We start from the raw sequence: 25,272 nt of genomic DNA, 5'->3' as shown, positions 1-25,272 counted from the left end.
GGTGATTACATCATTGCTGGAGGCTCAGTGCCGCAGGGTGCTACTGGCTGCCGCTGCCGCTAACCTCCCACTAAATTTTGCGGGAGGTGTTAGCTGCACCGCGCCCAGGCCCTAGTTGCTTTGTGCACCATTAGCGCAAAGCAACTGAATTTCCCCCCCCCCACCCCCATATTTTTACATCATTTTTATTTTTTCATTTCAGAAGCCAGTTCCCTTTAAGAGATGGAACTGCTTTCTGAAATGACAGCCTTGCTTTAACATAAGGCTGTTTGTGCTGCATTGACGCTACGGTCATGCTACATTGGGGCCTGTTGCCGGGACGAACACCAGCAGACCGGCATTACACAGTGAGTTCAGCGCTGGTCTAAGGTTAATTAGCCACCAGCGCAAATTTACCGCTCCTGCCAGCACCACCATTTTCGGTGGCCGTTAACACCAGCCTGCGGTGACACCGGCAGGTTTTTACCGGTATTGAATGTCTAGGCCAGAGAGTTTAATGGTAATCGTGCATCAGCGAATAAGATGAAAGCAGGGAATAATGGTAAACAGTTAAAATTAAAGGCTCGTTATCTGAATGCACAAATCATCTGTAACAAGATAGACAAATTAGTGGCACAAATAGAGATAAATAGGTTTGATCTAATAGCCATTAGAGAGATCAGGTTGCAAGGTGACCAAGGTTGGGAACTAAACATTCCAGGGTACTTGACATTTCAAAAAGACAGGCAGAATGGAAAAGGAATGGGAGGTATCCCTGATAATAAAGGCTGACATAAAGACAGTCGTGGGAAAGGATCTTGGCTCAGAAGATCAGGAAGTAGAATCAGTATGGGTGGAGATAAGAAATAAGAAGGGGCAGAAAACACTGGTGGGAGTAGTCTATAGGCCTCCTAACAGTAGCTATACAATTGGACAGAGTATTAATCAAGAAATAATAGGAGCTTGTAACAATGGTAATACAATAATTGTGGGGACTTTAATCTTCATATAGGCTGGGCAAACCAAATTGGTAAAGGTAGTCTGGAGGGCGAGTTCAGGAATGCATTCGAGACAGTTTCCTAGAACAATACAAAAATGGAACCAACCAGGGAACAGGTTATTTTAGATCTTGTATTGTGTAATAAGACAGGGTTAATTAGTAATCTCATAATAAAGGATCCTCTGGGGAAGAGTGATCATAATATGATAGAATTTCACATTGGGTTTCAGTGTGAAATATTTAAGTACGAAACTAGCAATGTAAACTTAAATAAAGCCAATTATATAGATATGGGGGTGAGTTGGCTAAGATAGATTGGAAAATTAGATTAAAAGGTATTATGGTAGATAAGCAGTTACAAACATTTAAAGAAATATTCCAAAATTCTCAACAAATATACATTCCATTGAGAAATAAAAATTCCAGGGGAAAAGTGATCCATCCATGGCTAACTAAAGAAGTTAAGGATAACATTAGATTAAAAGAAGAGGCTTATAATGTTGCAAAGAATAGCAGTAAGCCTGAGAATTGGGAAAGCTTTACAAACCAGCAAAGGATGACCAAAAAATTGATAAAATGGGAGAAAATAGAATATGAGAGTAAACTAGCAAGAAAAAAAATATTGTAAGAGCTTCTACAAGTATGTGAAAAGGAAGAGAGTAGCAAAAATAAGTGTCGGTCCCTTAAAGGCTGAGACAGGAGAAATTATAATGGGGAATAAAGAAATGGCAGAGACTTTAAATAAATATTTTGTATCTGTCTTCACAGTGAAAGAAACAAAAAGCATACCAAAAATAGTGGGGAACCAAAGAGCTAATGAGAGCAAGGAACTTAAAGTAATTAAGATCAGTAGAGAAAAAGTACTTGAGAAACTAATGGTGCTAAAAGCCGACAAATCCCCTGAACCTGATGGCCTACATCCTAGGGTTCTAAAAGAGGTGGCTGCAGCGATAGTGGACGCATTGGTTGTGATCTTCCAAAATTCCCTAGATTCTAGAATGGTCCTATGGGATTGGAAGGTAGCAAATGTAACCCTGCTATTTAAGAAAGGAGGGAGAGAGAAAACAGGAAACCACAGGCCAGTTAGCCTGACATCAGTTGTAAGGAAAATGCTGGAATCCATTATTAAGGAAGTGGTAATAGGGCACTTAGAAAATCATAATATGATTAGACAGAACCAACATGGTTTTATGAAAGGGAATCATGTTTAACAAATTTATTAGAGTTTGTTGAGGATGTAACTAGCAGGGTAGATAAAGGGGAACCAGTGGATGTAGTATATTTGGATTTCTAAAAGGCATTCAATAAAAGGTTTTTACACAAGATAATGGCTCATGGGGTTGGGGGGTAATATATTAGCATGGATAGAGGATTGGTTAACGGACAGAAAACAGAAAGTAGGGATAAACGAGTCATTTTCAGGTTAGCAGGCTGTAATTAGTGGGATGCCACAAGGATCTGTGCTTGGGCCTCAGCTATTTATAATTTATATTAATGACTTAGATGAAGGGATCAAGTGTAATGTATCCAAGTTTGCTGATGATACAAAGCTAGGTGGAAAAGTAAGCTGTGAGGAAGACTCAAAAATCCTGCAAAGGGATATGGATAGGTAAAGTGAGTGGGCAATAAGATGGCAGATGGAGTATAATGTGGGGAAATGTGAAGTTATGCACTTTGGTAGGAAGAATTGAAAAACAGAATCATTTTTAAATGGTGATAAACTATTAAATGTTGGTGTTCAGAGAGATAAAGCTGTCCTTGTACAGGAAACACAGAGGGCAGGATTTTCATTGAGCCGCGGAGGCGGGCTTGGAGGCATGCGGGAGGTTAAAATCGAAAAAACTGGCGGGCAGGACCCCCCCACCTGGTTCCCGACTCCGAGCAATTTTAACTCCAGTGTGTCTGATGGTCCTGACTCCATCCCGCATCCAACAGGCGGGACTGGTCTTTAAGGCCCTTAATAACCATTAACTGGCCTCTATAATCCTATTTTAAAAGGCCCTTGCAAATTTAACCCTTTTCCCACGTGAAACACGCCTGGTGGGAAACATGAATGTGAAACCTGGCGGGAGCACTATTGGATTGCTGACTATCAACTGCAGGTCAACCATTAAAGAGGAGATTTGATCAGCCATCATTTGCAGGTGGCAGGACTTAGTGGTCTCCGGTCTGGGGCAACTTTTAGAAGGCTTAACCACACCTGTGGAAGGTTGGAGCCTCACACCCATCTCCAGTGTGATCTCCTGGGAAACCCCTCTCGCCACCTTCACTCAGCGCTTCCTCAACGGAGGCATATACCAGAAGCATGGGAGCCATTTATTTCCTTCCCATCTGGGCATTAGAGGAGCTCGAGCACCAGCCGCGGCACCAGCAGAACCAGGAACAACAGCAGCACCAGCAACAGCAGCAGCAGCAGCAGGAGCTCCAAGCTGCTGCTCACTCACCTGAGGCTGCACAGGCCAGAAGGGGCCAGCGCCTGGAAGCCCATCGGCGCAGGAGATACCCCCCCAAACAGGGTCTACAGATGCAGGGTCAGCTACCTCAACATGTCTGAGCAGCAGTGCGAGAGGTAGTGACTGACATCTGCGCAATGCTACAGCAAGACCTGCTGCCCAGAGGACCAGGTGGACACCCCTTACCAGTGGCCGTCAAAGTCACCACCGCACTCAACTTTTTTGCCTCAGGCTCACTCCAGGGATCAGCAGCAGACATCAGCGGCATCTCCCAGGCGGCCGCACACACTTGCATCACGCAGGTAACCGATGCCCTCTTTGCCCTCGTGCACGATCACATCCATTTCACCAGGGATCGAGCAAGTGTCACGGCGCGAGCGGTTGGATTAACTCACCTGGCAGGCTTTCCAAGGGTGCAGGGCATCGTTGACTGCACACATGTGGCCCTTAAGGCACCCCATCGCAATCCAGGTATTTTTGTTAACCACAAGGGCTTTCACTCCCTTAACGTTCAGCTGGTGTGTGACCACAAGAAGGAAATTTTGCATGTTTGTGCCAAGTACCCTGGCAGTTGCCATGACTCCTTCATACTGCGTCAGTCTAGTGTGCCTCTGCTATTCAGTCCGCCAGACCAGCTTAACGGATGGCTACTTGGAGACAAGGGCTATCCCCTCAGGACGTGGCTAATGACGCCGCTGAGGAGATCATCCAACGAAGCTGAGGAGAGTTACAACTCCAGCCACATGTCCACCAGAGCCATAATCAAGCAAACCATCGGTTTGCTGAAGATGCGCTTCAGATGCCTGGATAGATCTGGTGGAGCCCTGCAGTACTCAGCAGCCAGGGTCTCCAGAATCATCGTGGTTTGCTGTGCACTTCACAACATGGCACAGCATCGTGGCTTGCAGATTCCTGAGGACCAAGTGGCTCCTCACATATCCTCCTCAGATGAGGAGGAGGAGGAGGAGGAGGAGGAGGGCGAAAACGAACATCCTGCAGAGACCCATCAACCAGCAGCAGCATTACGCAAGAACATTGCTGCCCGGGATGCAAGGAACGCACTCATCCTGGCCAGATTTGCTTAGCCTAGTCAATCAAACACTTTTGCCTCGCAGCTTCTTATCAGAGCATTGACAATGGCCAAGAACCAAAGGATTCCTAGCACTCTGACCACCATACTGACAGTTGCAAATATTCCTAAGGCCTCAATGTGGAAGTCCCAATAGCGAAATGACAGACGCCACAACTGCAACATTTGCCATCAGAATTTTTATGTACAATTACGACGTGATGACATTTTTACACTAAACACAAAATTCCACCCAAGTGACTACCCTTGTGACTACTTGTGCTTTATCTTCCTCTTACGCGTGCTCCTACATAGTGCTTCCCCTGTGGCTCCAGCAGATGTGGAGGCCCCTTGCTCACTTTCCTGCTGCTCCTGTCTCGACACCTTTGGTGGGCATCCTCTGGGGTTGCGAGCCTGTGAGGGCTCGTCAACAGTCTGCTGCTCCTGCGGTTGTGCAGGGGTTGAGACGTCTATCTCACTTGGGTGTGGACTCCGGTGGGGCTCTGACCGAGGGCTCTGCAGTGGCATGGAAGTGTGAGCGCTTGGAGAGGAGCCCCCACTTCCTTGAGGTCTGCCACCAACCTCCCTCTCATGGGTCAGGTCCCCCTCAGCGCCTGCAAGTGGCTGGAGAGCACCTTGCTGCACATCAGGGGGGCCATGGGGACCCGTATCTGCAATGGCAGTCTTACTCAGAAGGACTTCCATGAAGGTCTGCTTTCTCTATTCAATAGATGCCCATTGCTCCTCAAGGGATGTCAGTCTATTCTGAACAATGACCCTGTTTTCCATACCCTGGCGACTAAGCTCCTCCATGGCCGTAGCCCTCCTCTCTTCTACCGTAGCCATCCTCTCCTCTATGGTAGTCAGCCTTATCACGGAGGTAGCAATCGTTTCCACGGAGGTAGCCATCCTTTCCGTGGTGATGCGTTCATGTGCCATTGACTCCACAAAGGCTCTGCTCATGTTCACTATGGACTCCTCCATTCGCTCCACACTCGCAGCGACCCTAGAGACAAAACCTGCCAGAGACTCCTGCATCTGTGCCTGGAGTTCCATCACCTCTGATCTTATGGATGGACCCAGAGGCAGAGGGTCGACATGCTGCTGAGCCGAGCTGGCAGAGTCCTGTGCCCTCTGACTAGAATCTGCTGATGCTCACTTGTGAGTTGTGATACACCAGGTGACAACATTACTCTATGTCCCGAAAGTCCCACCGAGGTGTGAGTGTCTGAGCTGGTGCTGGGTGCGCTGAATTCTGGTGATGCTGCGCCATCAGAGGTTGAAGCTTCCTCTGAGGAGCCTGGCTGCTCAGCCTCTTCTTCCTGGCTAGAGGGGACGGATGCTTGTGATGGTCCTGTGGGGGAGTAAAGGAAAGAGTCAGAGATGTGATGCAAAGGCTACATGTACACAGCTTTTTGCAGATGCTCATAAGTGCATCTGTTACAGCTTCACAATCATTATCAGCGACTCATGCAATGTCAAAGAGAGAGATGGGAAACTTTTCTGTCACCAGCTTGCTGTGTTGCACCCATCTGTCCGTCCCCCACGTGCGAATCATCCTCAATGCCCATAATTTCCAGGACGGCCGCCTCCCAGGGGGTCAGGTGGGCTATTGAGGCTGTCCCTCCTCCTGTCCTGGCTCGCTCTCTTTTGTTGTGAGCTCTCTTTTCCTGCAATGAGGGAGACAAGTGGAGGTTGAGTGAGAATGAAGGAGTGAGTGCAGAGATTGCATAGCATAGATACTTAGAAGGAGACAAAGATGGAATGAGGTTGCAAGACCAAGGGCCCTCCCTGTGTGTTGTCAGCTGTGTTCAAAGCATCAGGGTGATAGGGAGTGCGAGGGCTGCATGGTCGAATAGTTATGTGAATGTGAGCATAGAGAGAGAGGGAATGGGTGTGGGTGCATGGATGTCAGCGTCAAGTGGAATGTGGAGGAAGAGATTACTAAAGCTGAGTGCTGGTGAGGAAAGGCAATGGGGATCAGATTAAGGGTGATGGGAAATTCATACTCACTTTTCCAGTGCGCTGAAGGTCATGAAATCTTTTCCTGCACTGTATCCAGGTTCTGCGGGTGACTCCCAAGGAGTTGATCTCCTCAGCCACCTGCATCCACACAGCCTTGGTCTGAGTGGGAGGCCTCTTCCTCCCTGATGAAGGGAAGAGCACCTCCCTGTTGGCCCTAGCCCCATCCACTAATGCCTGCAGTGCCACCTCGTCAAAGTGAGGAGCTGATCTTGCCCTCCCGCTTGTCATCTTTCCTGCAGGTCCCTCACACTGCACAGTCAAGAAGCTTGGCAGTCTGCAGATGAAGCAAGGCTTGCTGTGGACCTTAAATGCAGCAGCAATTATGACGTCATCGGAGGGGACTTTCAGTCATGAAAAACCCACTTGCAAAGGCTTCCCACATGTTGGAAATCAATTGGCCAATTAAGTTAAAATTGCATCAATCTCCCACATCCATTTAGGTTTGTGTGGGAAACACGAAATTCGGATAACATGACACCAGCCCGCACCTGAGTTAAAATCCAGCCCAGAGAGTTAGCATGCAGGTACAGCAAGCAATTAGGAAGGCAAATGGCATGTTGGCCTTTATTTCAAAGGGGTTGGAGTATAAGAGTAAGGAAGTCTTGCTACAATTGTACAGGGCCTTGGTGAGACCACACCTGGAGTACTGGGCACAGTTTTGGTCTCCTTATCTAAGGAAGGATATACTTGCCTTGGAGGCGGTGCAACAAAGGTTCACTAGATTGATGAGAGGGTTGTACTATGAGGAGAGATTGACTAGATTGGGCCTATACTCTCTGAGTTTAGAAGAATGAGAGGTGATCTCATTGAAACACATAAGATTCAGAGGGGGATTGACAGGGTAGATGCTGAGAGGTTGTTTCCCCTGGCTGGAGAGTCTAGAACTAGGGGGCATAGTCTCAGGATAAGGGGTCGGCCATTTAAGACTGAGATGAGGAGGAATTTCTTCACTCTGTGGGTTGTGAATCTTTGGAATTCTCTGCCCCAGAGGGCTGTGAATGCTGAGTCTTTGAGTATATTCAAGGCTGAGATCGATAGATTTCTGGACTCTAGAGGAATCAAGGGATATGGAGATCAGGCGGGAAAGTGGAGTTGAGGTCGAAGATCAGCCATGATCTTATTGAATGGCGGAGCAGGCTCGAGGGGCCGTATGGCGGAGCGGGCTCGAGGGACCGTATGGCGGAGCAGGCCCGAGGGGCCGTATGGCGGAGCAGGCTCGAGGGGCCGTATGGCGGAGCAGGCTCGAGGGGCCGTATGGCGGAGCAGGCTTGAGGGGCCGTATGGCGGAGCAGGCTCGAGGGGCCGAATGGCCGACTCCTGCTCCTAATACTTATGTTCATATGTTCAAACATTAAAATGAGTTCTGGCGGTTGAAATGATTTTACCCTTGGTGAGTTGGAGGATACACTGATTTACAAAGACAAAGTGTGATGGGAGGAAGTCTTTTAATAAAGGTGAATCTATATATCAGAAATAAATACATCATTAAAAAGATACAGATTTACTCAATCAGGCAAAGAACTGATTCTGCAACAGACAGCTTCTGAAATGCTGCACTACCATTAAGATTCCACCAGATGGCTGCAAAGACCAGGGAATGTACGTTATTATTTCAATTTATGGAACTATTTCCAATATAAAGAACTGAGCAGTTTCCATTTCTCACAGGCCATAAAATTACTGCAAAATTAGGAAGCACTTTTTCACACAAAGGGTAGTTGAAATGAGGAACTCTCTCCCCCAAAAGGCAGTGGATGCTGGGAGTCAATTAGAAGCTTTCATGACTGAGATTGATAGATTTTCATTTGGTTATTAAGGGATATTGAACAAAGGTGGATACATGGAGTTTGTTATGTTCGTGTATCTTAATGTTGTGTCCTTCAATAATCAGACACAGACTGCAGGGAACGATTCAACAGGTGTTTACTGAATGAGGGTTACTCTAGAACTAATTGTACAGATCACTACTCAGGGTTTATATACAGGTGTGGTCACTGCCGGTACTACAGTATACAGGAGCTGTAAAAAGTAGTTCTCTCCCTTAAGGTATATATATATTACAATTCCTCCCCTTTTAGATTAACAGTACCATAATACTCATTTAACAATTAACATTTTTAATATACAATGTTATATGAAAATAGTCCATTCATATATTCAGTCTCTGGGGAGGCTTCCTGATTCTTTCTGGATAACGCCTTTCCTGAGTGTCTCGCTCTTGGTGCGGAGGCGATTCTAACACCCTGTCGTCAGTTGATTCATCAGCTTCCAATGCTATTGTTTCTGAGGTAGATGCGACCTGTACGTCGGGTTCCTCACCAGGTACGTATGGCCGAGACAGGGGGTTGACTCGTTCCTGTGACTCTAGGATCTGGTCAGCATGGCGTCTCACAATGTTCTCCCCAACATCCACTGTGTACATTAGTGGCCCCTGCCGTGTGCATATCGTTCCTGGTTGCCATTTCTCTGTTCGGTAGTCGCGGGCCAAGACTGGATGCCCTACATTGAAGCTCCTTGTCGGCTTCTCATTGATGTGCTGGAATTGCTTATTCTCAACATCTCTTCGTACATTTGGTCTGAGCAAATCCAGATGAGATCTCAACCTTCGGTTAAAGAACATCATGGCCGGGCCTGGTTGGTGACTGCATGTGTCGCATTTCTGTAGGCTAACAGGAAATTGTCCACCTTATGCTGCAGTGGAATGTCGTCATCGCACATGGCCTTTACTGCTTTTTTAAAGGTTTGTACGAACCTCTCAGCCAATCCATTTGTGGCTGGATGATACGGGGCGGATGTGTAGTGCCTTACCCCATTCCTTTTCATAAATCTTTGAAACTCTTCGGAGACAAACTGTGGTCTGTTATCAGAGCAAATCTGCTCTGGCAAGCCGTTCCTGGCAAAAATGGTCCGTAGGACTGCAATAGTTTTCTCCGTGGTGGTGGAGGACATTTTGATCACCTCAGGCCATTTCGAGTGCGCATCCACGGCTATTAAAAACATTGAGTCCATGAATGGACCAGCAAAATCAATATGCACCCGTTGCCATGGAGATGAGGGCCACTTCCATGGGTGTAGAGGGGCATGTGGTGGTGCATTTTGGACCTTCTGGCATCCTGAGCAGCTCTTTGTCAGGTCCTCGATTTGCTGATCGATCCCCGGCCACCACACATAAGCCCTAGCAAGGCTTTTCATTTTCACCCCTCCCAGATGACTTTCGTGAAGCTCATTGAGCACTCTCTCCCTTAACTTGGGTGGAATTACCACTCGGGATCCACACATCAAGGTCCCCTGGCATACTGACAGCTGTTCTCTTCTGGATGAGAATGCTGGCAACAGTGAGTCGCCATGTGTTGGCCATCCCTTCACCGTCAAATCATATACAGTGTCGGGTCATTTCGGGTCTCCTTCTCTGTACCAGCGTTAGTTACTGGCAAGCATTCAATTATAGTCGAATGAAATATTTCGACAGGATCCACTGCTGGTACTTCCTCCGCAGTAGGCAGTGGCAGGCGTGATAGCCCATCAGCGTTTCCATGCTGTTTCGTGCCCTTATACTCGATTTCATATTGGTGCGCCCCTAGAAAAAGGGACCATCTTTGTAGCCGTTGCGCAGTCATCACCGGAACGCCCTTCTTTGGATTAAAGATGGAGACAAGTTGTTGGTGGTCAGTCAGCAAGGTGAACTTCTGCCCGTGCAGATAGTGATTGAACTTTTTCACTCCCCACACTAGGCTGAGGGCCTCCCTGTCAATCTGGGTGTAGTTACGCTCGGCTGAGGTTAGTGGCCGAGACGCAAAGGGTACTGGACTCTCCGGGAATTTGTGCAACAGCACCGCTCCAATGCCATAGGGTGATGCATCACACGCCAACCGAATTGGTAGTGCTGGGTTGAAATGAGCCAACACCTCTTTTGATGTGATCAATGCTTTGCTCTTCTGGAAAGCTCGTTTACATTCGTCACTCCACTTCCATGGTACCCCCGTTTGCAGTAGGGTGTTCAGTGGGTGTAGTACGGTAGACAAATTCGGCAAGAACTTATGGTAGTAGTTCACCAGCCTGAGGAACGACCTCAGTTGTGACACATTTTCCGGTGCTGGAGCCTTGACTACTGCCTCAATCTTTTCAGGGGACTTATGTAACCCCTCTTTAGCAATAACGTGGCCACAGTACGAGATCTGCTTCTGGAAAACCTCGCATTTGTGGCGATTAGCTCGGAGCCCATATTCCTTCAATCTAGTGAGCACCTGCTCCAGGTTGGCGAGGTGATCACTGTCATTTTCGCCCGTGACCAGGATGTCGTCCAAATAACACTGGGTCCCTGGAATCCCTTGCAGGACTTGTTCCATTGCCCTTTGCCAAATAGCCGGAGCTGATGCTACCCCGAACACCAGCCGGTTGTATTGGTAGAGACCTTTATGAGTGTTGATTGTGAGGTACTGTTTCGAGGCTTCTTCTACCTCCATTTGCAGGTACGCCTGGGCCAGATTAATCTTAGTGAAGCGTTTCCCTCCCGATAGCGAGGCGAAAATATCTTCAATCCGCGGAAGCGGATATTGTACCATGTGAAGGACTGGGTTCACTGTCACCTTAAAGTCCCCACAGATGCGAACCTTCTTTGGTTCCCCAGGCATATTACTCAACGACCTCTTCATTACAGGAACGATGGGTGTAGCCCAGTCGCTCCAGTCCACTTTGGACAGTACTCCTGAACGTTCCAAACCTTCCAGCTCTGCTTCGATGGCTGGGCGGATCGCATAAGGTCTGGCATTAAAAAGCTTTGGGCTTGCATTTTCCTCTATTTTGATCATCGCTGTTATGCCTTTTAGTGTTCCGAGTCCCTGCTGGAACACTTCTTGTGCGTCAGTTAGCATTTTTGACAGTCGTCCAGGTGTGACGTCGTCATCCTTTTTGGCATCTACAGTCAGTGCTTGTATGGAATGCCAATCTAGCTGTATCTTCCGGATCCATTCACGTCCTAGTAGTGGTGGTCCTCCATCTGGCAATACATATAGGTCCATTTTTGGTGTTTCCTGGCCGTTATATATAACGTTCACCCTTATTTTTCCTTTGGGGTAGACTTTTTGCCCCGTGTACGTCTTCAAGACAATCTTTGTATCTCTCAAGTGTACATGTGAGAATAGCCGCTTGTAGTCCCTTCGGTTTATGACTGTTAGGGCTGATCCTGTGTCCAATTCCATTTTCACTTGGACTCCGTCTATCTTGAGCGTGACCCAGATAGTCTGGTGATCCTCCATTTTGATTACCTTATGTAGTTTCAGACAAGCCAGCTCCTTGCTTCCGGAGTCTGTATCACTCTTCTGTTTGTCTGAACTACTCTCCGTCACCTTATGTACCTTCTTGTACTTCTCCTGTGGAGATTTCTTGCTGCTGGTTTTCTTTCCCGACCTGCAGACTCTTGCTATGTGTCCTACTTTTCCACACTGTCTGCACACTTTGTCCCTGAACCAGCAATCATTATGGTCATGTGTTGTTCTGCCGCAGCGATAACACTTCACTGTTCCGTATGACATTTCAATTGTGCCATATTCTTGCGGTCTCCGTTGTATCTCTGCAGCACTCCGTGCTGCTGCTTCATGTGATACTGCAATGCTGAAAGCCTTGTCCAGTGTAAGATCCTTTTCTGATAAAAGCCGTTTCTGGGTTCCTTCACTTTGAAGCCCACACACAAACTTGTCCCTTAAAGTATCTGCTAGTCCCGTTCCAAACTGGCAGTGTTTCGATAGCTTGCGCAATTCCGTTAAATACTCAGCATTACTTTCATCTTTATGCTGGTTCCTTTTGTGAAACTTAAATCTTTCTGCTATCAGCAGCGGTGTGGGGTTTAAGTGGTCCTGTAGGATTGACACAATGTTTTCAAAATCCTTTTCTACTGGCTTCTCTGGGGTTACTCGGTTTTGTAGTAAGCCATACGTTTTTGCACCCATTGAATTCAACAATACCAGCGCTTTCTTGTCATCTGGCACTTCATTCGCCTTGCAGTATACTTCTATGTGTTCGACATATGTCGTCCAATCTTCGACTTCATTGTCGAACGCTGTGATACTGCCACTCTTCGGCATTTTTGGGTGTGGTTAGACTGGCTTAAAATGGCGTCTCCCGTGCTTTCCTTTCTTCCCCGCTGCGGCTTAAAATGGCGTCTCCCGCGCTGCTGCCAACGCCGCTCTCGGCGGTCCTCGTGGCAAATGGCGACGCCCTGTGGGTTTCGTGCGCTGCTCCTGCGCTGCTGCCAACGCCGCTCTCTGCGGTCCTCGTGGCAATGGCAGCGCCTCGCGTTATCCTGCACGCCTCTCTCCCCCATTGACGCCACTCGGTCCTGAACACCGGCTGCGCCCTGTGCGCTCTGCCCTCTCTCTCTCCCCTGTCGACGCTGCTCGGCCCTTGAACACCGCGGCGGGAAGAGTCTGCGCAGTACCTGTTGCCAGCCCATTTCGCTGGACCACCGTGACTGGAAAGCCAAGCCTGTCTCTCGACAGCCTCCCCTGCGATGCTCAAATCTCCGCTGGATGACTGGGCGGTTGCCCGTGGTCGACGCCCGTGCTTCTGGACTCGACCTTCTTCCACTGTTCTCCAGGAGCGAATCCCTGGGAGGTGATGCAGAGTTGCAGGTAGGTTCGAATCTGCGTCGTCGCCAATGTTATGTCCGTGTATCTTAATGTTGTGTCCTTCAATAATCAGACAAAGACTGCAGGGAACGATTCAACAGGTGTTTACTGAATGAGGCTAACTCTAGAACTAACTTAACAGATCACTACTCAGGGTTTATATACAGGTGTGGTCACTGCCGGTACTACAGTATACAGGAGCTGTAAAAAGTAGTTCTCTCCCTTAAGGTATATATACATTGATGTAAGAAAAAGGAGACTTACCATCAAGTAACTTTAAAGTAAGCTTTAAGTAACTTATAAACACACTATATACACAAGAGAGGTCTTTACCATGCCTCTGGTAGAAGCCTCTTACAATACTGAACAGACCAGTATTTATACCAGTCCAACAGGAAGTGACATATGACAGGAAGTGAGGTATGTACACAGTTCATAGTTCATAGTTCATAGTTCACAGGAAGTGATGACATAACTTCCCGGATGTTATCATTTTTATCACATTCTTCCCTCCTGCAGGATTAGGAGGCTGTGGTCTACCTTTTGGTCCGCAGCCGCCGAACAAGGAAGAGTCGCACCCGTTTGGATTCCCGTCGTAGAGGGTCGCTGGTCCACTTACATGCGGTTGGCCATTGGTCAGAGTCTGTGTGGCCTGGATTGCCCTGTGAAGGGTCGGGGAGATCATGGCTTCGAGTACGAGCCCCAATAGGTTCAAAGTCGGACTGCCTCTGTTCAGAGGGAGGTGCAGAGCTGGTCTGTGGCGGATCAGTACTTTCATGCGCGGTACTGGGAGGGTCGCAACCTTGAGCACGGGGTTCTACCGGCACCAAGCTAGTTGGTGTCCGATCAGGATCCTGGAGAGGGGTACCCGATAGGTCCCAAGAGTTTCCTGGTGAAATGCCATCACCCGATGTCCCACTAGGTCCTGGTGGGCAGGGAGCCAGATCCCGTAATGATATGGTAGATTCTCGGCCGTCGGAATATCGTATGTTTGCATAGGTGGGGTTGGCATCGGTTAGTTCGACCTCATCTACAAGAGGGTCATTTTTAGACGTCCGAACGTATCTTCGGAGTAATACAGGTCCAGGAGTAGTTAGCCATGACGGGAGTGATGTCCCATGAGATGAGCGACGCTGGAATCCAAAGAACCGCTCATGAGGTGTAGTATTTGTGGCTGTAGAAAGCAGGGACCGTATAGAGTGCAATGCATCCGGAAGCACTGTTTCCCATTGCTGGTCTGGTAGGCCCCGAGATCTTAAAGCGAGACGTACGGAATTCCAGATGATACCGTTATACCTCTCTACCTGCCCATTTCCGATGGGATGGTATGGTGTTGTTTTGCTTGTAGCAATTCCCCGTTCTGAGAGGTAGTCCTTGAGTTCCCTTGACATAAAGGATGGACCCCGATCTGAGTGAATATAAGCCGGCATGCCACAGAGAGAAAATACCTGCTCAAGGCAGCAGATTACTGTGGACGCCAGCATATTGGAGCAGGGGAAGGCAAACGGAAAACGTGAATATTCGTCGATCATGGTGAGCAAATATGTGTTCCGAGTTGAAGAGGGCACTGGGCCCTTAAAATCGATGCTAAGTCATTGCATCGGTTGGGTTGCGTGTATGAGTATACCATCTGAGGGGCGGAAGAACTGAGGTTTTAATTCCGCACAAAGCCGGCATTCTGAGCATATTTTCTTTACATCTCCAGTGGAAAAAGGGAGATTCCGTGATCGTACGAAATGTAGCATGCGCGTAACGCCAGGATGACACAAACCATTGTGGACATCCATGAGAGTGGAGGATGACATAGTGGAGCAGAATGCCCGTGTGAGGGTGTCCGGGGCCACATTCTCCTTGCCAGGCCGATAGAGAATGGTATAACCAAAAGAGGCCAGTTCCATCCTCCAAAGTTGTATTTTATTATTCTTAATTTTGGTTCGTTTCCGATTATCGAGCATGAAGGCGACTGATCGTTGGTCCGTGATCAATGTAAAGTGCTGGCGAGCTAGAAAATGGTTCCACTTCCGTACTGCCTCTATGATGGCTGTGGCTTCTTTCTCAACCGGAGGATAATGTAGCTCGGCACCTTGTAAGGTCCTGGACATAAATGCTACAGGACGACCTTCCTGATTCAGAGTAGCCGAGATCGCCACCTCCGAGGCATCACATTCAACCACGAAAGGGAGATTCTCATCAATGGAGTGAAGAGCCACTTTCTCCAACTGTTTTTTGAGAAGGTTAAAGGCTGCAACAGCCGCTGTTCCCAGTGGAAATGATCTAGCATGCAGCAAGGGTTGGATTTTGTCCGAAAAATGAGGAATCCATTTAGCGTAGTATGCAAACAGACCGAGAGCCCGACGTAAAGAAGCCGGATTCTTAGGTGACGGGAGCTCTTGGAGCGGGCGAAGTCTTTCTGGGTCTGGCTTAATGATACCATTGCCTACGCAGTAGCCAAGGATGTTGATGGTCGGTTGCGACTCAACAGATTTGGATTCATTCAGGGTCAAATTACGGCGATGGAGGGCATCCCGAAATTTTTGGAGGTTGGAGTCGTGTTCCTGTTGATCGTGACCTGCAATGGTAATGTTATCAAGATAGGGAAAAGTGTCCCTTAGGTTTTCCTGCTTAACCAGGCCATCCATTGCCCGTTGAAAGACAGCCACTCCATTAGTAACCCCGAATGGGAGGCGACGAAATTGGTACAGCCGTCCATTAGCCTCAAAGGCTGTGTACTGCTTATCTGAGACCTTCAAGGGTAACTGATGATAGGCACTTTTTAAATCGTAAGTTGAGAACACTTTGTATTCGGCCAGTTTATTAACCATATCATCAATGCGTGGCAATGGGTAGGCGTCCAAGTCGGTATATTGATTGATGGTTTGCGAATAATCGATGCATAGTCGCTGTTTGTGAGGTTTTAGAGGGTTCTTGACAATGACGACTTGAGCCCGCCAGGGCGACGAACATGGTTCAATGATATCCTCTGCTAGAAGTCGAGAGATTTCAGCCGCAATAAAAGATTGGTCTTCCTGATTAAAGCGCCGCGATTTCGTTATTATCGGTTGACATTGAGGCGGAATACTGGCAAATAATGAGGGTTCATCAAGTGAAGCTGCTGATAATGCACAAAATGGTAATTTAGATGGTATATTAGAAATAGTAAGTCCGGGTTTGGATCCACCAAACTCAATGGTGAGTTTCTTATGCTGTTTTTGGAAGTCCAGCCCTAAGAGGAGATCACTACATAAGTCTTTGAGCACCGAAAGTCGGGTGGAGGGATACATACGACCATGAAGTGTCATATCAACAACACAAAAGCCGGAGATTCTGGTATTAAGTGATGACTGGGCCATTGCAATTGCCTGGTCCGATGGGAAGACATGCAGTTTCAATTTCGCAACAATCTGTTCCTTAATGAAACTATCAGTACTTCCTGAGTCAATTAAGGCATCTAAGGTATGCCCTTTAATTGAAATTTTTGTGGCTGCCTGAGACAGGTTCTGTGGGCAAGCAGCTGTAATTGGTGTCGTTGCACAGAGAGTGGCTAAAACTCTCGGTGTGCTTCTTCGGGAGAGAGCTCGAGAGGAAGCTTGATAGGTCCTAGCTGGAGCATCTTGATAGGCCCTAATTGGGGCAGTTCGGTAGGCCTTAGCTGGATTGGCCCTCGTAGAGGCCCTTGATAGGCAAACTTTAGCAAAGTGTCCTTTTTTCCCGCAATAACTGCAGATTGCATTGCGAGCAGGGCAGGTTTTCCTAGGGTGAAAAGCATCTCCACAAAAGAAGCATTCCTTCCTAGATTGCCAAGAGGCTGCTAAAGTGGGGTCGTCCTCCTCTTCTTCATCAGAATTATCAGAATTAGATTCCCCCATGATAGGGTTCACCTGAGACCGCTTGAATTGTCTGGTTGCAGCTACAGCAGCAGATCGAGATCTGGGCAGCTGATAGAGGTCTGCATTTCTCTTTGCCAAATCCAGTGAACAAGCTAGGTCAAAAGCTTTTTGTAGCTCAAGTGTTTTACTTTCTAGTAGACGCTGGCGTATAAATGGAGAGGCAATCCCGCAGATGAAAGCATCACGAATCATTTCTTGGCGGTACAGCTCAGCTGAGGCTGCCTGAAAGTTACAATCTACGCTGAGCCTGCGAAGTTCTTGCAGGAATTCGTCAATTGATTCCCCTGGCCCTTGTCGGGCTGTGGCCAGTAGATGTCTAGCATAGACCTCATTTGGGGTCTTCGCATACAGTTTCTTAAGTGCCCGAATCACCTCTTCGTAACTATCCCAGTCATCAACATATTCGAACACTTTTGGGGTCACATAATTGACAAGTATCTTCAATTTAGCAGGAGCATCCGCTTTACATTCATCCAGAAAATTCTCAAAAGTACGATACCAATGCTTCCATACCCTGCCAGCTGCTGGTGTATTCGGGTCCAAGTCCAGACGAATAGGTCTAAGGATTTTCTCCATGATGGGTGGTTCCCTGGATACTTAACTTCCGAGTTTGTCTGAAGGTCTAGTATTTGTCAGTGTAAATACTAAGTTACTTAAATTGATGTAAGAAAAAGGAGACTTACCATCAAGTAACTTTAAAGTAAGCTTTAAGTAACTTATAAACACACTATATACACAAGAGAGGTCTTTACCATGCCTCTGGTAGAAGCCTCTTACAATACTGAACAGACCAGTATTTATACCAGTCCAACAGGAAGTGACATATGACAGGAAGTGAGGTATGTACACAGTTCATAGTTCATAGTTCATAGTTCACAGGAAGTGATGACATAACTTCCCGGATGTTATCATTTTTATCACATACATTACATACATTACAGAGTTGAGGTGCAGATCAGCCATGATCTGATAGGGTGGCAGAGCAGGCTCGAGGGGCTGAATGGCCTCCTCCTGTTCCTAATGTTTTTATGTTCCTACTGTTGGTCTGATGGGGTGTTCTATACAGTATCAAACTACAGTGCAATCGGATGGTTTGTGGCCGTACTCTAGCACCTGTAATAATAGCTATACATGCTTTGATGCTGCACGTCTCAATTCTTTAGCCATCCAATCCTGACGTCGAAGCAATGTCCTAATGACCAGCCATCACTAATTAACTTTGGGGGAAAAATGTAGTTGTTTGCGCCTCCCGTTAGCGCCTTAAGAGGGCGCAAAGCAACTAGCACTCGGGCACGGCGATGTTTGTGCCGCTCGCGAAATTAACTAGACATTTTGCGGCGGCGCTAAACACTACCGCCACGATCTCCTGCGCCGGCAGATTGTGACGTCAGTCGAATACACAACGCCCCGTTAGCACCCCGGACCAGATATTGAGTGGCGCCCCCCTGCCTTACTGCCTGCCGCTAGCAACGACAGGTTGAGGGGAGCGTTATGCTGTCAGAAAGGGACTGGGGGAGCGCTATTTAAAGGCATCCGCTTCCTGCCTTTTTTTGTCGGTGACATTTTTGCACCACGCATTCTGAGAGAGAGAGACTTCTGGAGAGATTCAACGCTGTGTGAAGGAGTTTTGAGTACTGAGCAGCACTTTGCAGGTTCATTTTGATTTGCCCTTCCTTGCTTCGCCAGCGCTCTGAGGTAGCACTGCGCTCCTTGGCCTTTGCACCTTAAGACAGGTGTGAAGCGCCTGATTTAGCGCTCCAATCACCTCCAGGGGCGATAAAAGCCAAGTTTGCTGTCAGAGGCGATAATTAGCGCCAGGCGCTAAACTTTGCGCGCGGCCGATAATGGCGCCCCAAACGGGACGATACTGAATTTCCCCCTTTATCTCTTAGCACATAAGTTTTTTTGAGGTTGTAACGAGCAGAATAGATAAGGGGGAGCCAGTGGATGTGGTGTATTTGGATTTTCAGAAGGCATTCAATAAGGTGAAACACAAGATGTTATTAAACAAAATTAGGGCTCATGGGATTGGGGGTAATATACTAGCATTGACTGAGGATTGGTTAAAGGACAGAAAACAGAGAGTAGGAATGAACGGGAATTTTTTGGGTTGGCAGGCTGTAACTAGTGGCCCCAGCTATTCACAATCTACATCAATGATTTGGATGAGGGGACCAAATGTAATATATCCAAGTTTGCTGATGATACAAAGCTGGGTGGGAATGTAAGTTGTGAGGAGGATGCAAGGAGGCTTCAAGGGGATATAGACAGGCTAAGTGAGTGGGCAAGGACATGGCAAATGGAATATAATGTGGAGAAATGTGAAGTTTTGGTAGGAAAAATAGAAAAACAGAGTAATTTTTAAACGGTGAGAGAATGGGAAATGTTGGTGTTCAGAGGGACCTGGGTGTCCTTGTACACGAATCACTGAAAGTTAACATGCAGGTACAGCAAGCAATTAAGAAAGCAAATGGTAAATTGGCCTTTATTACAAGAGGGTTTGAGTATAAGAGTAAAGATGCCTTACTGCAATTATATAGGGCCCTGGTGAGACCACACCTGGAGTATTGTGTACAGTTTTGGTCTCCTTACCTAAGGACGGATATACTTGCCATAGAGGGAGTGCAACGGAGGTTCACCAGACTGATTCCTGGGATGGGGGGATTGTCCTATGAGGAGAGATTGAGTAGACTGGGCCTATATTCTCTAGAGTTTAGAAGAATGAGAGGTGATCTCATTGAAACATACATAATTCTTACAGGGTAGATGCAGGGAGGAGTTTCCCCTGGCTGGGGAGTCTAGAACCAGGGGTCACAGTCTCAGAATAAGGGGTCGGCCATTTAGGACTGAGATGAGGAGGAATTTCTTCACTCAGAGGTTGGTGGATCTTTGGAATTCTCTTCCCCAGAGGGCTGTGGATGCTCAGTCGTTGAGTATATTCAAGACAGAGATCGATAGTGTAAAGTCCGCGCCTCAATAATACATGGACTTCGGGAGAACAGTTTAACAGGTACTTTACTGAACAAGAGGCAGCTTGAAACTGAAACTACAGAAGCCTGCTAGGGCCTTTTATACAGGGGTGGTCACTGCCGGTACTGCAGTCTAAGACCAGTTATTCCCTTAAAGGTACATACACAACAATTCCTCCCCTTTTAGATAAACAGTACATAACATTCATTTAACAACTAAATAATAACTAATTACAATTACAATTTCCTCAGTAATATATACATCAACTGAAATAGTCATTTATAAGTTCAGTCTTTGAGGAGGCTTCCTGATCCGGACTGGATAGCGCCTTTCTCAAGTATCCTGTTCTGGTGGTGGAGTCAATTCTGGCTCATTGTCATTGGTTGGTTCGTCAGCTTCCAATACCCCTGCTTCTGAGGGAGACGCAATCTGTACTTCGGGCTCATTACCAGGTGCACATGTTTGTGGTACAGGTTTGGCTTGTTCCTGTGACCCTAGAATCTGGTCAGCATGGCGTCTCACGATGCTCTCTCCAACGTCCACTGTGTACATTAGTGGTCCCTGCTGTGTGCATATCGTGCGTGCTGCCATTTTTCTGTTCGGTAGTCGCGGGCCAAGACTGGTTGCCCTATCTTGAAGCTCCTGGTTGGCTTCTCATTTATGTGCTGGAACTGCTTATCCTCAACATCTCGTCTTATGTTTGGTTTGTGCAAATCCAAGCGACATCTTAGTCTCTGGTTGAAAAACAGTACGGCTGGAGTTTAGTTGGTTACTGCATGTGTCGCATTCCGGTAAGCAAACAGAAAGTTATCCACCTTGTGTTGCAGTGGTATGTCGTCTTTATACATTGCCTTTATGGCCTTTTTAAAGCTCTGAACAAACCTCTCAGCCAATCCATTTGTGGCTGGATGATATGGGGCAGATGTGTAATGTTTCACCCCATTATTCTTCAGGAACCTCCGGAAATCCTCAGACACAAACTGTGGGCCATTGTCGGAACAGATCTGTTCTGGCAACCCATTCCTGGCGAAGATGGTCCTTAGGACTGCAATAGTTTTCTCCGTGGTGGTGGAGGACATTTTAATGACCTCTGGCCATTTCGAATGGGCGTCCACAGCGATTAGAAACATTGAGTCCATAAATGGACCAGCAAAATCAATGTGTACCCGTTGCCATGGAGATGAGGGCCACTCCCATGAATGTAGCGGGGCCTGTGGTGGAGCGTTTTGGACCTTCTGGCATCCTGTGCATCTCTTGGTCATATCCTCGATTTCTTTATCGATTCCTGGCCACCACACAAACGCCCTGGCTAGGCTCTTCATTTTTACCCCTCCCAGATGACCCTCGTGAAGCTCATTGAGTACTCTATCTCTCAACTTGGGTGGAATTACCACTCGGGATCCTCACATCAAGGTTCCCCGGCACACTGACAGCTGTTCCCTCCTTGGCGAGAATGCTGGCAACAGTGAGTCGCCATATGCTGGCCATCCCTTCACCGTCAAATCATAGACCCGAGAGAGTGTCGGGTCATTTCGGGTTTCCTTCTCAATAATTGCGTTTGTAACAGGCAAACATTCACCTATGGTCGCATGGAATATCTCCACAGGGTCCACTGCAGATGCTTCTTCCGCCGTAGGCAACGGTAGGCGCGACAGCCCATCAGCGTTTCCATGTTGTTTCATACCTTTGTACTCTATGTCATACTGATGTGCCCCTAGAAAAAGTGACCATCTTTGCAGCCGTTGCGCCGTCATCACCGGAACACCCTTCTTTGGGTTAAAAATTGAGACCAGGGGTTGATGATCAGTCAGTAGGGCGAATTTCTGCCCATGCAGATAGTGATTGAACTTCTTCACCCCCCACACCAGGCTGAGGGCCTCCCTGTCAATCTGGGCGTAGTTACGCTCGGCTGAGGTTAGCGAGCGCGATGCAAAGGCTATTGGCCTCTCTGAACCGTCACGGAATTTGTGTGACAGCACCGCTCCAATGCCGTAAGGTGACGCATCACATGCCAACCGAATCGGTAGTGTTGGGTTGTAGTGGGCCAATACTTCTTTTGAAGTGATTAGGCATTTACATTCCTGAAAGGCACGCTTACACTCATCAGTCCATTTCCATGTTACACCAGTTTGAAGGAGGGCGTTCAGTGGGTGCAGAATTGTAGATAAATTCGGCAAGAACTTATGGTAGTAGTTCACCAACCCGAGGAACGACCTCAGTTGCGACACATTTTCTGGTGCTGGAGCCTTGACTACAGCCTCAATCTTGTCCGGCGACTTATGCAACCCTTCCTCATCAATCATATGGCCACAATACGAGATTTGTCTCCTGAAGAACTCGCATTTGGGACGGTTGGCTCATAGCCCATATTCCTGCAATCTCGTGAGCACCTGTTCCAGGTTGGCAAGGTGTTCACTGTCATTTTCGCCCGTAACCAGGATGTCGTCCAAATAACACTGGGTCCCCGGGATCCCTTGCAGGACTTGTTCCATTGCCCTCTGCCACATAGCCGGGGCCAATGCTACCCCAAATACCAGTTAATTGTACTGGTAAAGGCCTTTGTGAGTGTTTATCATGAGGTATTTCCTAGATGCTTCTTCCACCTCCATTTGTAGATACGCTTGAGCCAGGTCAATCTTTGTAAAACATTTCTGTAGTGTATGTGCCTTTAAGTCAGAACTACTTTTTACAGCTCCTGTATACTGTTGTACCGGCAGTGACCACACCGGTATATAAGCTTTGTGCATGCCTCTGTACCCCAGTCTAGAGATTACCCTCCTCAAATCAAATCAAATCAAATCAACTTTTATTGGCATTGTTAGTGCACAAGTGCAGTACAACGAAATGTAGGCTTGCGGATCCCGAGAGTGTACATTTGGATTAAGACATTTAAACATTCAACATACATTTGGCTTGTAGTATATTAACATAAATATAACCATAATAAAGTGCATTGGCAGATGTGCAGGCTTTAGAGTTTATTTGTGGAGTTCAGTAGGATGACAGCCCTGGGAAAGAAGCTGTTCCTAAATCTGGTCGTACGGGTGCGAATGCATCTGTAGCGTCTCCCAGATGGCAGTAAAGACCTGTTATTCGTTAATGTACAGGAGCCGTGTGATTGTTTATCCACTGAACCACGGATCTAACAGTGGCGACGAGTGTCGATTCGAATCTACCTGCAACATAAAAAAAAATTAAAAAAATAGTCGAGTCCAGGAACACGGGCGTCGACCGCGAGCAACCGCCCAGCAGTCAGGCAGAGATCCAACTTCGCTGGGGAGGCTGTGGAGAGCCGGGCTTCGTTCCCCAGCCACAACGAGCAGTAAGAGACCGACGACAGGTCCAGAGCAGACCCTTCCTGAGCAGCGGCGGCTGGAGCCGACCGACGGCAGAGAGAGAGCCGAGCAGCGTCGACGGGGTAAGAAAGAGGGTGAAGAGCGCAGGGCGCAGCCGGGGGTTGAACACCGAGCGGCGTCGAGGAAAAATACTGCAAACTGGAGAGAGACAGGGTAAGAAACAGCCGGGTTCTAGACTGAGCGGTGTCGACAAATATCAAGAGAAGAACGCGCAGAGCACAGCCAGGGATCACGGGCTGATCAGGGTCCACGGGGCGAAGCAAGGGGAGAGCACGGGAGACGCCACTGAGCCGCGGATAAGCAGGGAGAGCGCGGGAGGCGCCATTGAGCCGCGGAGAAGAAGGAAGAGCGCGGGAGACGCCATTTAGCGAAGCCGCAGCGGAGAAGAAGGGCGAGTGCGGGAAGGAAGGAAAGCGCGGGAGATGCCATTTTGTGCCAGCGGAGGAGAAGGGAGAGCGCGGGAGGCGCCATTGGTGATAGTTAACGCACAACCAAGGATGCCGAAGAGTGGCAGTATCTCTACGTTCGACAATGAAGTCGAAGATTGGGCGACATATGTGGAACGTATTGAGGTGTACTGCAGGACGAATGAAGTGCCAGATGCTAATAAAGCACTGGTTCTGTTAAATTCCATGGGTGCAAAAACTTATGGGTTACTGCGAAATCTAACAACCCCAGAGAAGCCGGTAAACAAGAATTTTGAAAGCATAGTAGAAATCCTACAGGATCACTTAAACCCCACACCGCTGCTGATAGCAGAAAGATTTAAGTTCCATAAAAGGAACCAACACAAAGACGAAAGCAATGCTGAGTACCTAACGGAACTGCGCAAGCTATCGAAATACTGCCAGTTTGGAGCGGGACTAGCAGACACATTAAGGGACAAGTTTGTGTGTGGGCTACAAAGTGAAGGAACCCAGAAAAGGCTTCTATCAGAAAAGGACCTTATGCTGGACAAAGCTTTCAGTATGGCAGTATTACACAAAGCAGCCGCAAGGGGCGCTGCAGAGATACAATGGAGACCGCAAGAATATGGCACCAACGAAATGACCTATGGAACAGGGAAGTGCTATCGCTGCGGCAGAACAACACATGACCAGAAAGATTGTTGGTTCAAGGACCAAGTGTGCAGACAGTGTGGGAAAGCAGGACACATAGCAAGAGTCTGCAGGTCTGGGAAGAAAACCAACAGTAAGAAATCTCCACAGGAGAAGTACAAAAAGGTGCACCAGGTGATGGACAGTGGTTCAGACGAACAGAAAAGTGACACAGACTTCGGAAGCAAGGAGCTGGGTTGTCTGAAACTACATAATGTAACTGAAATGGAGGATCACCAGACTATCTGGGTTACACTCAAGATAGATGGAGTCCAAGTGGAAATGGAATTGGACACAGGGTCAGCTCTAACAGTCATAAATCAAAGAGATTACAAGCGGCTATTTTCACACACACCCTTGAAAGCTACAGAGATTGACTTGAAGACGTATACGGGGCAAAAAGTCTACCCCAAAGGAAAAATAAGGGTGAAAGTGACATATAAAGGCCAGGAAATACCTAAAATGGATATATATGTGTTGCCAAATGGAGGACCACCACTGCTAGGACGTGAATGGATCCGGAAGATACAATTAGATTGGCATTCCATACAGGCACTGAAGGTTGAGGCCAAAAAGGATGACGACGTCACACCTGGACAACTGTCAAAAATGCTAACTGACGCAAAAGAAGTGTTCCAGGAGGGACTAGGAACACTAAAAGGAATAACAGCAACAATTGAAATAGAGGAAAATGCAAGCCCAAAGTTTCTGAAGGCCAGACCAGTGCCTTATGCGATCAGACCAGCGGTTGAAGCAGAGCTGGAAGGGTTGGAACGTTCAGGAGTACTGTCCAAAGTGGACTGGAGCGAGTGG

Source organism: Somniosus microcephalus, chromosome 27, assembly GCF_052327205.1.
Source record: "Somniosus microcephalus isolate GS21.2 chromosome 27, FLI_Smic_1.0, whole genome shotgun sequence".
In the NCBI taxonomy this organism is placed as follows: Eukaryota; Metazoa; Chordata; class Chondrichthyes; order Squaliformes; family Somniosidae; genus Somniosus; species Somniosus microcephalus.
Note: the sequence above shows the minus strand (reverse complement) of the source record.